Consider the following 12,872-nt stretch of genomic DNA (forward strand, 5'->3'; position numbering starts at 1 on the left):
GCGTAATAAATTGTGTACAATTTTACATTTAGGGATAACAAAGCTTGGTTTTTATGGCCCTAGGAAAACCGTATTTTTATTACAAGAACTTTGAAGTACAGACTCTAACTTGTAAACGTGATGTCGTGTATGAACATAAAATGCCTAATCGTATAAGCAATAAACGTTGTTAGAACATTATTGATATTATGAATAAATATCAATCCTTCTACATAACCAAATTTTCATGTAGCTGTACAAAATGTATTGTTAATATTTATCTCAACAACCCAAAGGCAAAGTAACGCGACGTTGAACTAAATTGATGATTTACTTACGCCATAGGGTTTGTCACCTATATACATAACTGTTACAAGGTCAAATCCATTAATGATTATAATCAATTTTGTGAGACCATTTATATGTTACAGTATTTAATGAATCATTTATTAAGGTCCAATGCTACAAATTTAAAATAATTGATAGATGAGTTATTTTAATAAGAGTCCAATGTTATCAATTAGCAGCATATAAAAGCATAGTTTTAAACGAAAGTTATAGATATATATTCGTACGAGTAAACCCATGAAAGAAAATTTAAATACCTAACATCAACTCAATTGTTCAAGTGACCTTCCACAAACTGGTCATCTATAAATAAATAGAGACTATTTCTGTCGCGCGGTTACTGTACTCGCGTAGTATGTTAAACTATATTCAATTCGATGGATATTTATTGTATACCATTCCCAGAAAATGAATATAATTTCTAAAATCGCCTGGAAATGTGTCATAAAAATTATATTTGACACATTTCCTAAGAAACCTATACATTTCCTAAATAGTAATCGGTACTGTATCAAAATCATTCACAGAAAAATTTAGTGGTACCTATACATTTCCTAGTACAATATGGGAATTTTATATAATTCCTTGGTAATGAATATTGTAAACCGACGTGGCAAGAAATGCCGCGCTCCTATAAGACTCTATAGCCATCAACGGCGATGCGGGACCCTGTAAACCCACAAGCGCCACAACAAACATCTACAACAGATGCTGTTGCCAATTATGTTGATTTATAAAAGAATTTGAAACAAAATTTTACACTCGTATATAACCTAAATAGCCTCGGAATTGTATACATGTACATTTACTAGGTTTCATACATTTCCGCTAACATACTCGTAAACATAAACGCTTAATTTGTAAAGAAATTTGATAATAATAAGTCTCAATATATTTATAAATAACTGAAAATAAATAAATATGTTCGAAAATCGTAATTTACCTCCTACACAAAAGTACTAAAGAACTCGGAATATTTTTAAACTTGTTTCTAACATTCGGACGCCTTAAAAAATCTAGCTTTACCAAATATAAATGAATTAACTATCAAGTTTCGACCAGATATGGAACTAACAAGGCAATCGATAATAATAAAGAGGTCCTTTATCATTTTCATGACTGTCTGCATATTTTACTGTACACGTAATTTGCTTGTGGCCGGGTCGGCTCTTATATCTTAATTTAAATTGAATGGCAAAATGCACTCCGCTTACCTATACATAGTAGTACACGATTTGTCTCTCTCCTCCCGTGAATATTGATATCGGAATTGGGCGCGATTCGGATTTTGAAATACACATCTATTAGATATCAACAAAATACGATAACGATATGTTTAAGATCTAACCTGTCAAATTTCACATTTGCGCGATTCTGGAGATACTCTTGAACGATTTCTACAGGATATGACTTAGAGATCCAATTCACATCCAATAGATATCTTACTCTATCTAACGTGTAAAAGTGACATTGGTTGCCCGAATTGCGCTGCAAAAGAGAACTAGTTGATATCTAAACTATAACGTATCTAGAATGGATCTAGTACATGTCGTCTCTTGTGAATATCTTGAAGTTCGAATACAGCAGATTGTCGGTCACTCTTAGATTTTAATTTATTTGTTGTTATGTTTCGTTCGATTTATTACAGGCCCATATTTATTATCTAGATATTAAGAACCGCCATCGCACTGTTTCATTTGGTGGCATTTCATATGAATAATTATTTCATTTGTTAACTTTACAATGCAAAATTAATACGTATGCTTTATTCGACATCTAAACTAATATAAATAGGTACTAAATAAAATTTAAGCATGAAATAAAATATATTTAGCAACAGGCAGTTTTTTGTCATTTTAGTTTTATGACACACTTAATTAAATTATTTTATTGAAAAACAAGAGTGTCCACTAATATCTATAGTAAGCAATTCTTCTCAAACTATATCACTTTTTCTAGATATAAAGCGTTGTTAAATAATACGAAATATATAATATTCGTACCCACATAACTTAGATTGGCGTCAATTCGCGTACAAATTGTGGAAGGTTTCATTGTATCAACATAGGTACATACTAGATTTACAGACGCAATAATACAACCCACCCAACATTACTGCTGCGTGTGAAATATGAGAATAAATCACAACAGATTTATCTTAAGACTGAAATTTCGTTGTTCCACATTAGGTTCATAAAATTTTCTTAAACCTCTACTTTTATGACGAATGGTGGCTGAATTATACGACACAATCCTTTTAGAAGACTTTGTTATCCTGAAACTTTGTTGTTTTATTCAAATTGGTACGGGCAAAAGAGTTCGTTCCGTCAAAAAACTCTTCGAACATACTGCCTGATGGTTTCTTTTCAAATGTGCCAGTCATGCAGCATAAATCAGAATCCCCATAACGTATGTGTTACCTAATGCGTTACATAACTTACGTTATATAACACGTATTTAATGTGGTTTGTAAGGATAGGAGTTGGTGGATAACTGATTTAATTTCAGAATCATTACCATTATTCTAGATCTATATTATTATAATTCTTGGCCCCTGCCGCTCTGAACGGAGGTATTGGATTTATGAAGCATTCACGATGAGTGTAGGGCGCAATTTTTCTTGTGCAATAATACGATATAAGTAGCACTATTATGTTGCGTCTTACACTTTGTCGACCATAACAGCCTGTGTTTATAATAGCTAAGACTCAATTTTTTCAAAATTTTTAATATCTATTAGTAGAATCAGGTCGTAAAAGTGGAGGCACCGAAATAAGCGGTCGCGCTATCATATTAAATTATTTTTGGAACACATTTGATCGGTGACTCCGAAATGTATTGTATACCTACAGTCCTACATATTATATGCTTCATCCATATATGTTTATATTATTATCATTAAAACCGTTTTTGAAAGTACCTATCGCACTTCCTAGAACCTAACATCAATTTCGAATGCTTACAAAAATATTAATGGTGATGAAATACGAGTAAAACCTATAAGGGAGAATCTCTTGTTCATTTTCCTCGGAGCTTGTGCTTAAATATTTGATGACTCGCCGAGTATAATAAAAGTGCTCACTAGGGATTTTGAGAATCAAAATATAACCTCCTCTGGCGAATTTATTTCTTTCCAGCGTCGTAAACTAAAATAAGCACACATATTATGAGAAAAGGTACCTATTGTCCTATTATATTAATGTTTGATATAGCTTCAATTAATTACTGTTTTGTACCTACTTCCTTTCATCATATAACTCAGAGAAGTTAAGCTGTGCGCTGCCTAGAGCGGCATACAACCGCATATTACATAATTGAACTCATACTTACCTACTTCATATAGTGGTTAGTTATTCCGTGCTAAATAATGGGTGTTATAAAATATTATTGTTTTCTTATGTTAATCATCTAAATCACATCAACGAACCTTTTATTTATTGCACAAGTTTGAATATAAATTGTAATATTGTAAGTGGCGGGATCGATGGGCCGTTCCAATCAGCAAAAGGCAGTAGTTTGACGTCTATTATTTTATTTCTAAACTTGGCGAATTTATACAGTTTGTAACAGTGCACAAAAACGGTGACCCATAAGAGCATGTATGCAGGAGCAAACACACAATCGGTTTCAATTACTGGGTACTTAATCAGTCTCCGAGCGGCTCTAGACACAAAACACAGAGTAGCAAATACTTCATATAAATAACCGTGTCACCTATCGAATTTCTATCAAATAAACAAAAATCAAACGTAGAACTTATAGTTGGTCAAGCAGATCTTGTCAGTAGAAAAAGGCGGCAAATTTGAAAAACGTAGGCGCGAAGGGATATCGTCCCTTGGAGAATCTGAATTTCGCGACTTTTTTTACTGACAAAATGTGCTTGACCAGCTATAACTATTCTACGAAAGACTAACGATTGCGCGTTCTATTTCGACGCCACCGCCATCTAGTGAGCGGTTTGCATATTAATATCGAATACATGCCATGAAACTGTGATAGACTAATGCTTGCGCGATCTATCTCGACGCTAGCGCCATCTAGCGATTAATTGGGTAAACTTTCCATACTGGAAGTGGTATATGTTACAATATTCATTTTTGCAAATCAGACTAAAAATAAATTTATTGTAAAATTATAAATTTATTGTAAAATTATTTATTTAAGTAATTTTTTCTAATTATTATACCAAACAAAATATTAGTGTGCTTACACTATCATAGTTGTGCCAATTATATCATGAATAATTGGGTAGGTATGCCTGGTAGGTAACTTAAAAAAAAATTTAATATTTAATTATAGTAGCCTGATTTTGTTTACCTACTCACATTTTCATGATTCTGTTTAAAATTAGTTATTTACGATACAAGTGCGTAAAAGAGAAAATTCGAAACGAGTGGCGATAAATTAAAACACGACCGAAGGGAGTGTTTTAAATCGACACGAGTTGCGAATTATCTATTCGCACGTGTATCGTACAACGTTTTACAGTACATATGGCCCTTTAAACTTTTGACATCGCACGAAAAGTGCTATTTTACGCACTAGTGCGGAAAAATAGGACCATATGTATTGTAAAATATATTTATTCATTAGGACAACGACATTTACATATTAACATTTATTACATTAACGACATTTTGCGGTTTTTAAACGTAATGAGACTAATGAGGTAACGGACAGACAGATAGAATTACTTTCAGCTTAACAATATTAGGAGGAGAACAAATACAGCCACACCCGACCGCTTCCTTCCAGCTAAGATAGTGGCAGATTGATACGGATACAGTTACAGCGGTCGATGCGCAGTAAATTATCGCCCGTAACTACCATTTGTTTAAATTTGACACGTGACATGAGTTGTGTTTTCCAGACTAATTGGTGTCTTGTGCTAGAGGCCAAATGGATAAAGATTGAGCATAAAATGTTTATATTCAATTTAAGATTTAAAAATAAACTAGGTCTGCAGTAAAATAATGATTTGGATATGATTAAAATAAAAAGATTCAAAATCAAATCAAATCTTCATTAGGGCAAAATTCTTGTTTAAGCAATGATTTATGTCAAAGTATTTAACTTATTTGTATGAAATTAGTGCAACAGGTGGGTGATTTTACTCAAGCAAAGAAATGAAAACTTATAGCCAAGCACAAGTGTGATAAAACAAGGGGGTGAGTAGGTATTTAAAACTGAATCTTTGTGCTTAACTAAGTAGGTGGTGTACCAAAGCGAGAATGATCCCTCCACCTGAACCCTACATTAAATACTTTTTCATGATTCAAATTGGCGTGTGGGTGAGTGTGGGAGTCACATTTGCGACTACAGACAGATTATTATAAAGTATTAATATATATTGCCCACGACATTTTTTCAATTTAACTGATTTCAATATAAAATAATCTCTTCTACTTACTTAATTCATTCCCAAATAGGTACCTACTTACATATGCAAAATCACAAATATTATTTGTTCATTAAAAAATAAATCTTCGTTAAATTTTACATTTAATAAAACATTTCAACTACTTACTTAACAAATGTTACAAGTACATTTTCGACGGGTTTTCCGAATCTTTTCTCATACAAATCTGCTGAATGTCCGCTTTGTGCAGCGCGAAACGTGTCAAATAGCCGCATTTCAAATCGATACGTAGTTCTCCGTCTAGTTTTGTTTTTGTTTGCCGCTGGGAATGACTGAATTGCAGTAGACACGTGATCTCTCTTTTATTTCTGGCCATGTTTCTGGAGTTCCTTTTGAACGTTTGAAACAGAGAGCACAAAACGGACAAATTCTCATTCATTTCGGCCTTTATATGGACTTCAACAGAGCTTCATTAAGTATTGCCCTATTTTAAGTGTATGCCTTCTTAAAATATCTCTTAACTTATGATTATATCGCGTATATAATGAATTGTAAAGGGACCAGCGTATTGAGCGTCTATTGTCCGAAGAGTGGAATCGGCAGCGCATACTAGGAACACTAGAGAACTTTACCGGGCCGGTAGAGAGTTTTGCAATATAGAAAACTTGGGGAACGACCCACAGCAAATAACGCTGAAAAGATGCTCGTAACGCTTGAAGAGCAAAAGTGTAGGTGGCACGAGCATTTTACGGAAGTTTTGCATACTCGCGGTTATGAACTTGAAGAGGGAAAACCTGTTGACATAACGGAAGTCGTGGATAAGTATAAAAATTGACCCTTTCAGATGTCGATGAAATCTCCTAGAAAAGCTAGAAGAGTAGAAAGGCTCCCAAAAATGACTGTATCCCGATGACAGCACTGAAAAGCAACTCGAAGGCAATGGCCAAATCGTCAAACGATGAACGATATGGCTGGTGATTGCTAGTTAGATCATGAAATGGCGGCGTTTCATGATATGCCTAGGACGTTCATGATCTAGCGGATTTAACTATTAACGGCCGACATATAGATATAGAATCACCCTGACGAAACCATAATAGTTACTGAAAACAGATCCCTAAAAGTGTTTTTAGTTATCGTCCTTATGAAAAGTTAGTCAATTATCCTCAATAGAATTAATTAATTATGAATAGTAGGTCTGATGGCAGTCGATTTTGTAAAAACTATATTGTCTACGTCAAATCATGGGATTAGTTTGCAAGCGGACCCCAAACTCCCATAAGCCGTGGCAAAAATGCCAGGGTAACGCGAGGAAGAAGAAGATGAAAAGTTAGTCAATTCATTTGTAATAGGGTTGATAATTCTACCTGTTTATTTTTGTTCTTTCACACTTCCTTTATATTTTAAGGGTTTAAAAAGTACCACCAAAAGTAGACATTACGGTACATCAAGTTAAAAATGAAGTAATATCGTAACGTACAGCAACATAAAAACGCGGTAAGCCTCTTTACGTCTTGTTGACACTTTAATGTCTGATGAAGTAATTTTACGGTGCATGGCTTCACGCTGTAATAATTATTAACACGGTTAGATAACTGCTGTAAACATCTTACCTCATTAGAGAGCAAACATTAAAAGATGCCACATAGGTACGCAGATGCATGTTAGGATCAGATAAGAATTGAGGGCTAAATAACTACATTCTACGCAGATTTGCAAAATACAGTGTATCAAATCTGATGACTAGTGACAGGATGTTCGTTCAATAAATAAAACCTGACCGACGCTTTAACAAATTCAATTATGTTCTATATAAGTCAAAGTCTACAGAAATTAACAATTTTGTCCAGGAAGGTTTGCTCTGTCGATTGTAATTCATTTAGAAATATCTCACGATATCTTGTTGATTTATTTAATCCCGAGAGTTGGGAACAACGTTTTCTAAATGAAACGCGAAGCGTTAAATAAAGTACAATATTAAATTCAATATTGTGTTTGTTAGAAAGAGCGTGAGCTTATTTTTATAGGTAACGTTTCAGATTTCATTTTGCGCTTTTAATAAAATAATGGTGCCAAGTGGGGATTTATCGATACTTTACAGTATTAACTCTTCTGAATGCGCTATTTGGCTTATAATTAAGTGCCTAAATAAAATTTACAAACACTTCTTCGTGATTGAATAGGTAAGTATATAATGTTTTTATACATGTTTTTTTCCAAAATATAATTAATACCTTGTGTTATTAATTACCTACTGCACTTGACTTTTTAAAATATTTTTCACCACACCAGCGCGGAAAGGCTTACTTTGGACTTCAAAAACTGATAGCAAAGTTGCATTTTATTCACATGTGAGGCAAAGTAATCAAATGCAAATTTTGAGTTGTTTTCTTATGTTTGCCGGTAGAATTGACTTATAAATGATGATTTTGGATGATAAATATTTAATAACATTCATTTGGATTTCATTTGGTTGGATTTTGTTTGATATTTTACATTTAATATTTGCTTCGGGTTGGTGTAGTGAAAAATTTTGTGTTTCACTCGGAGACAAATTTTGTTTAACCCTCCTGCTTTGAAACCCTCGCAACGCTCAAGATTCCATTTTTCGAACCACTCGCTACGCTCGTGGTTCAATTTTGGAATCTTTCGCTTGCTCGGGTATCAATATCAGCACGAGCGGTTAAACAACAACTTTGCACCCTTGTAAAACAAATAACTATTAATAAATATACTTTTAATAATACCGTAGAGCAGGAATAAACAGAGCGCCAAATATTTTTTGCAGCAATAAAGATTGTTCCTTCACTATACAGATCCAAGTAGCCTACAAAAAAACAATCGCTTTTGCAACATATAAGCACGAACTTTACAAAAATGTCGAGTCAAAATAACAATATTTTTAAAGAACTTATAGCCTTTGTTTCTAGTATAACCCAGCAGGTCCGGGGATAGACTCGTCAATTTATCCGTTTCCTTTCAGGAACATTGTATTTTGTGGCGAGCTTACGAAAACTGTTTTACGCAAAATTCCACGACCTAACCAAACTACAGGATGATTCAGGAGACGTGAGCAGGACTAACACTGCGCATTTCGTAAATTATAAGCAACTGTTTCGTATCAGCATTAGTGAGGTTAACGTTAATTTTCTAGTTGTGTTGAAAAAAAAAGTTTTTAATTTATTTACGACATGCATGGTCACCCTACAATTAGAATACTAAACTACCGATATTCTGTGTCAAATTGAATGTCATCAGCTCATCACGGTCTGGTTACTTTCGAAAACTCTTATCTCACTCAAGTTTGACAGTTTATTTTCTTCGTAATCATAATGCTGTCATTACGGTTAAAGAGGTTTTATGTTTATTAGTTAGGTCTTGTAGGGTGACCATGATTGTAGAGAATTAAATTTGCCCTTGCCAAAAAGTTAAAAAATAGGAAAAAGTGTGGTTGTTTCACCTAAATACGATCGTGATCGATCAATTATCAGTTACTGTGTGTGCAGGATTAGTCCTGCTCACGTCTCGTGAATCACCCTGTATATCCACCGCTTCAGTGCAGTGTTTTATTTTTATTTTTTTTAAACTGTGGCCTCGTTTATTGAAGTAACAGCCATTTTATTATTTTTATTAACGCAAATATCATAAACCCTATATAATGCGATCAAAAACAACAAATCTCTCTTTTACAAACGAATTTATTTGACCTCACTTCTAGTAACTATCAGTCGAGATGATGCATCATAGAGAGCTTATATTATGTTATGTGTGTAGATTGAATATAAAACAGTGTATGTCATTGTAAATAATTAGGCATTAAGCAAACACGAGTATTATGTGACGATTTTATAAAACTTGCTTCAGCTCGTAATTTAATACCATTCGTTATGTAGCAGTCACATAAAATTAACTTACAACTAGGTACAAAATGACATAACTAAAACACACATACTCGTAATTGAATTTCATAACTCTTTAAAACCTGAAACTTATGATTAATAAAAATAATGTATGCTTTATATTATTTTACGTGTGGTTAAGAATTTAAAATCCTTTAAGTATGTATATTTCGTAAGGGTCGGATATTCATTTATCATGGAAAATCCTCGAAAGGGAAGGATTGTCAGATTCGTATCACGGAAAGAATTTATTGCGGAATTCACATTTTCATACGCATGTACAACATTGCAGGTATGTACTATGAAAAAGGTTATAATTTTGGTATCGTTTTAACGTTATCCATCTTTGTTACCTATTTAACCAATTCGCAAAATATATGAGTGTGGTGGCGTAGGTTATTTGTTAAGCAAGAAGAAATGGAAAACATTTGGCTTATATTGATCTCAATGTATAAATAATAATGCATATTAAATATGCAGAATCACAAACCTTAGATAATAGCAGTGTAATTATTGTGTAAATACACGCCTTCGAGCAACGCCGACTTCCGACACGTCGGAAGGGAGGAACTCAAGTACCGTACAAATCGTTCTGTCATTTTTTGCGGGGGAAAACGTGCACACTGTCGCACTTCTCACTTACTACGTACAAAATCCAATCTGTAATGAGGACACATACGTAGAAAATGACACACGTCAAAGACAAATTTTGCACATCTCGATCTTTTTATTGTGTACGGATGAGTCACAAGTCACAACACGCACCGTTCTAGTCGTGTGTATGTACCTTGATCTTGTACCTCGGTAGAGTGCGAATACCCTTCCGTGTTGCTCGAAGGTACACGCTATTGTCGTTGCGCTTGAAAATAAACACATGCATATAAGCTCTTACTCGTTTTTTTTAACATGATAAGCGTTTACCGTTTTCATTCTAGTTGTTTTAATTGTGAAATATGCCCATGCAGTCTCTCTGTTGCTGGAGTAAATAAAAATGATAAACGGTCGACTGTTAGCTTTTTTAATCAAAATGTACCAGATGGTTTAGACTGAAAATAATAGAGAAACATCGAGGTCAACCTCACCGCGCTAAGCACACTAGAAATGTACCTAGGTACATACTAGTTACATTCCAATTTTCCGAATTAGCTAATTTAGAAAGTTAGAATATACAATTTAAAACAATAAATATCTAACGTAATGAATAGTTAAGACAAAAACTTGTATACCTACTTTTAAACTAATAAAAAATATTTTTATTCCCTTGGAGTTTATAGTTACATTATAGCGTAATAAATGTTAGTTTTAAAGTAAACATTTTTGCATAAATAGTATTTTAACAGTTATAAAATGCTTGAGCTTCGGTGGTCTCATCTATATGAATCTATAATGTTTACTAAACTACAAAGTGGCGTCATAATAATATTGTAAACATACGAAAGTAGTTTCTATATCCAGCGTTCCTTAACGTTGCGTCAGAGTTAGTATAGCGTAATATACTTGGTCTGTTAATCCCATATTACGTGAAGCTTCCTATAAATGTATTGTTACCTACTTAGGCATATCAATTGTATACAAATAACAGGAACTTTTTTTTTCAGTGTCTGTGTTCCGGTTCATGGATCTCTTTGCACAGCAGACTGCATAAAGTAAGTGGTAAAATGAATAAAATTGTAACACGAATTGATTGTAAATGTTTTATTATTTTACTCATTTATTTACTTAGGTAAATAGGCATCAATATTGTAATTTATATTTTAACTGTTCGCTGGTGTCTCAACTTGATTCAAAGTAAAGCATGCTCTCGAGCGTGTCTAACTGTCTATAGGTATAATAACGATTGAGTAAAGAGTAAGTAAACTGCAAAGTCGGTTGATTTGCGTATCTAGTTTCTGTTCTGCAAATTTTGTATACCTACTTACATAGTCAGCATATAAGGTGTGATTCATCTTGCATCTTCTATATTTGTATATGTAGGTACTTGAGCGCAGACTAATGCCTTAGAAACAAATCATTATGCCACAATAGCTTATGCAAACCAAGACCTCATTTTCTCAAACGGGTTCCGCAGCGATTTAAACAAGGTAAAGTCTTGTTTACTTGCGCGATTCACTAAAAGATCGTTTGAATTCCAACCCCGTTTATATTTACAAAGGAAATGTCCTATTTGTGTTCATTAAGACTAACCTTTTTTTCTGCAGTTTCTTTATTTTCCTTTCTTTAATTTTCATTTTTTTTTGTTGTGAATTTGACTACTATCTAGTGTGTGTGTACTACCGTAAAAATCTGATCCAATTAGGGAAAACGCGTTTTTCCTAAAAACGAGTTATTTAGTCTTTGTCAAGCTCGTAAAACCGTCCAACTCGATTGGAGTAGTTGGTAATAAAATGTATAACAGCCTATAGTTCCATTTTTTAGCATTAGAAAGAACTTGCAAGAAGGTAAGCGATCTTGACATGTCTTTTAATTGAAAAACGCTTTTTAAAAATCAGTAACTATTACTTATGAAAGCAGAAGAATATAAATGATCGTATTACATTCATAATTGTTACATATTTGCCGTAACTTATTTTTAAAATGTGTTTTTCAATTAAAAGACACATCAAGATTGTTTACCTTATTTCTAATGCTAAAAAAACGAACTATAAGCCGTGAAATAAAAGAGGCGGCTGGCTAGTTACTATTTGTTACAAAGTTAAAAGCATTTTTAATTGACCAAGAATTCTATACAGTATTTTTTTTATAGTAAACTTATTTGGTTTGGTGATTTTGACGTTTGTAAATATTATTTTTAAATTTGTATAAGTACATATTTTTTGTGTAAGTTACGATATGTATTTTTAAATTTTAATTATATTTTATATTGTATATTTTGACTTTTGACATGTGTTTTTGACATTAAAGATATTTAAATTGAAATACACTAAAACCCTAAACGAGTAGGTACCATTCCACATACCTACTCTAGACTTGGTTTTACAATATACCTCGTGCTTACCTTAAATCATTCTTGGGAAGGAATGTTCGACGTACCATCGAAGCTGGAGGCGTCATTAAGTGCGAACGTGTTGGTATTTATGAATGGCGGGCTGGAAATTGTGGGGCTGCTATTTCAATACCGCTTTGCTCTCCCGCAGGCATCTATAATCTAGGCATTTTAACCTTGAGGTACATTATAGTTGCCTATTTACCTAAGTAAATAAATAAATAGCGGAACTTATCAAAATAATAATAACAAATGGTCAGATACTTGATTTATTGAACTTTTACTATTTAGCAATTATTTGAGT

The 12,872-nt window shown here is 33.3% G+C and overlaps 1 protein-coding gene across 1 annotated transcript in view; it reads left to right on the top strand.

The window, feature by feature from the left end:
• Positions 1 to 12,872, top strand: part of LOC134676329 (angiotensin-converting enzyme-like protein Ace3) — a 144,272-nt gene that overhangs the window by 29,633 nt on the left and 101,767 nt on the right. Inside the window, exon 2 of the mRNA XM_063534701.1 lies at positions 11,184 to 11,231. The gene's annotated coding sequence lies outside the window, so the exon portion shown is untranslated. The remainder of the gene's footprint in view (positions 1 to 11,183; positions 11,232 to 12,872) is intronic.

Source organism: Cydia fagiglandana, chromosome 2 (genome assembly GCF_963556715.1).
Source record: "Cydia fagiglandana chromosome 2, ilCydFagi1.1, whole genome shotgun sequence".
NCBI lineage: Eukaryota > Metazoa > Arthropoda > Insecta > Lepidoptera > Tortricidae > Cydia > Cydia fagiglandana.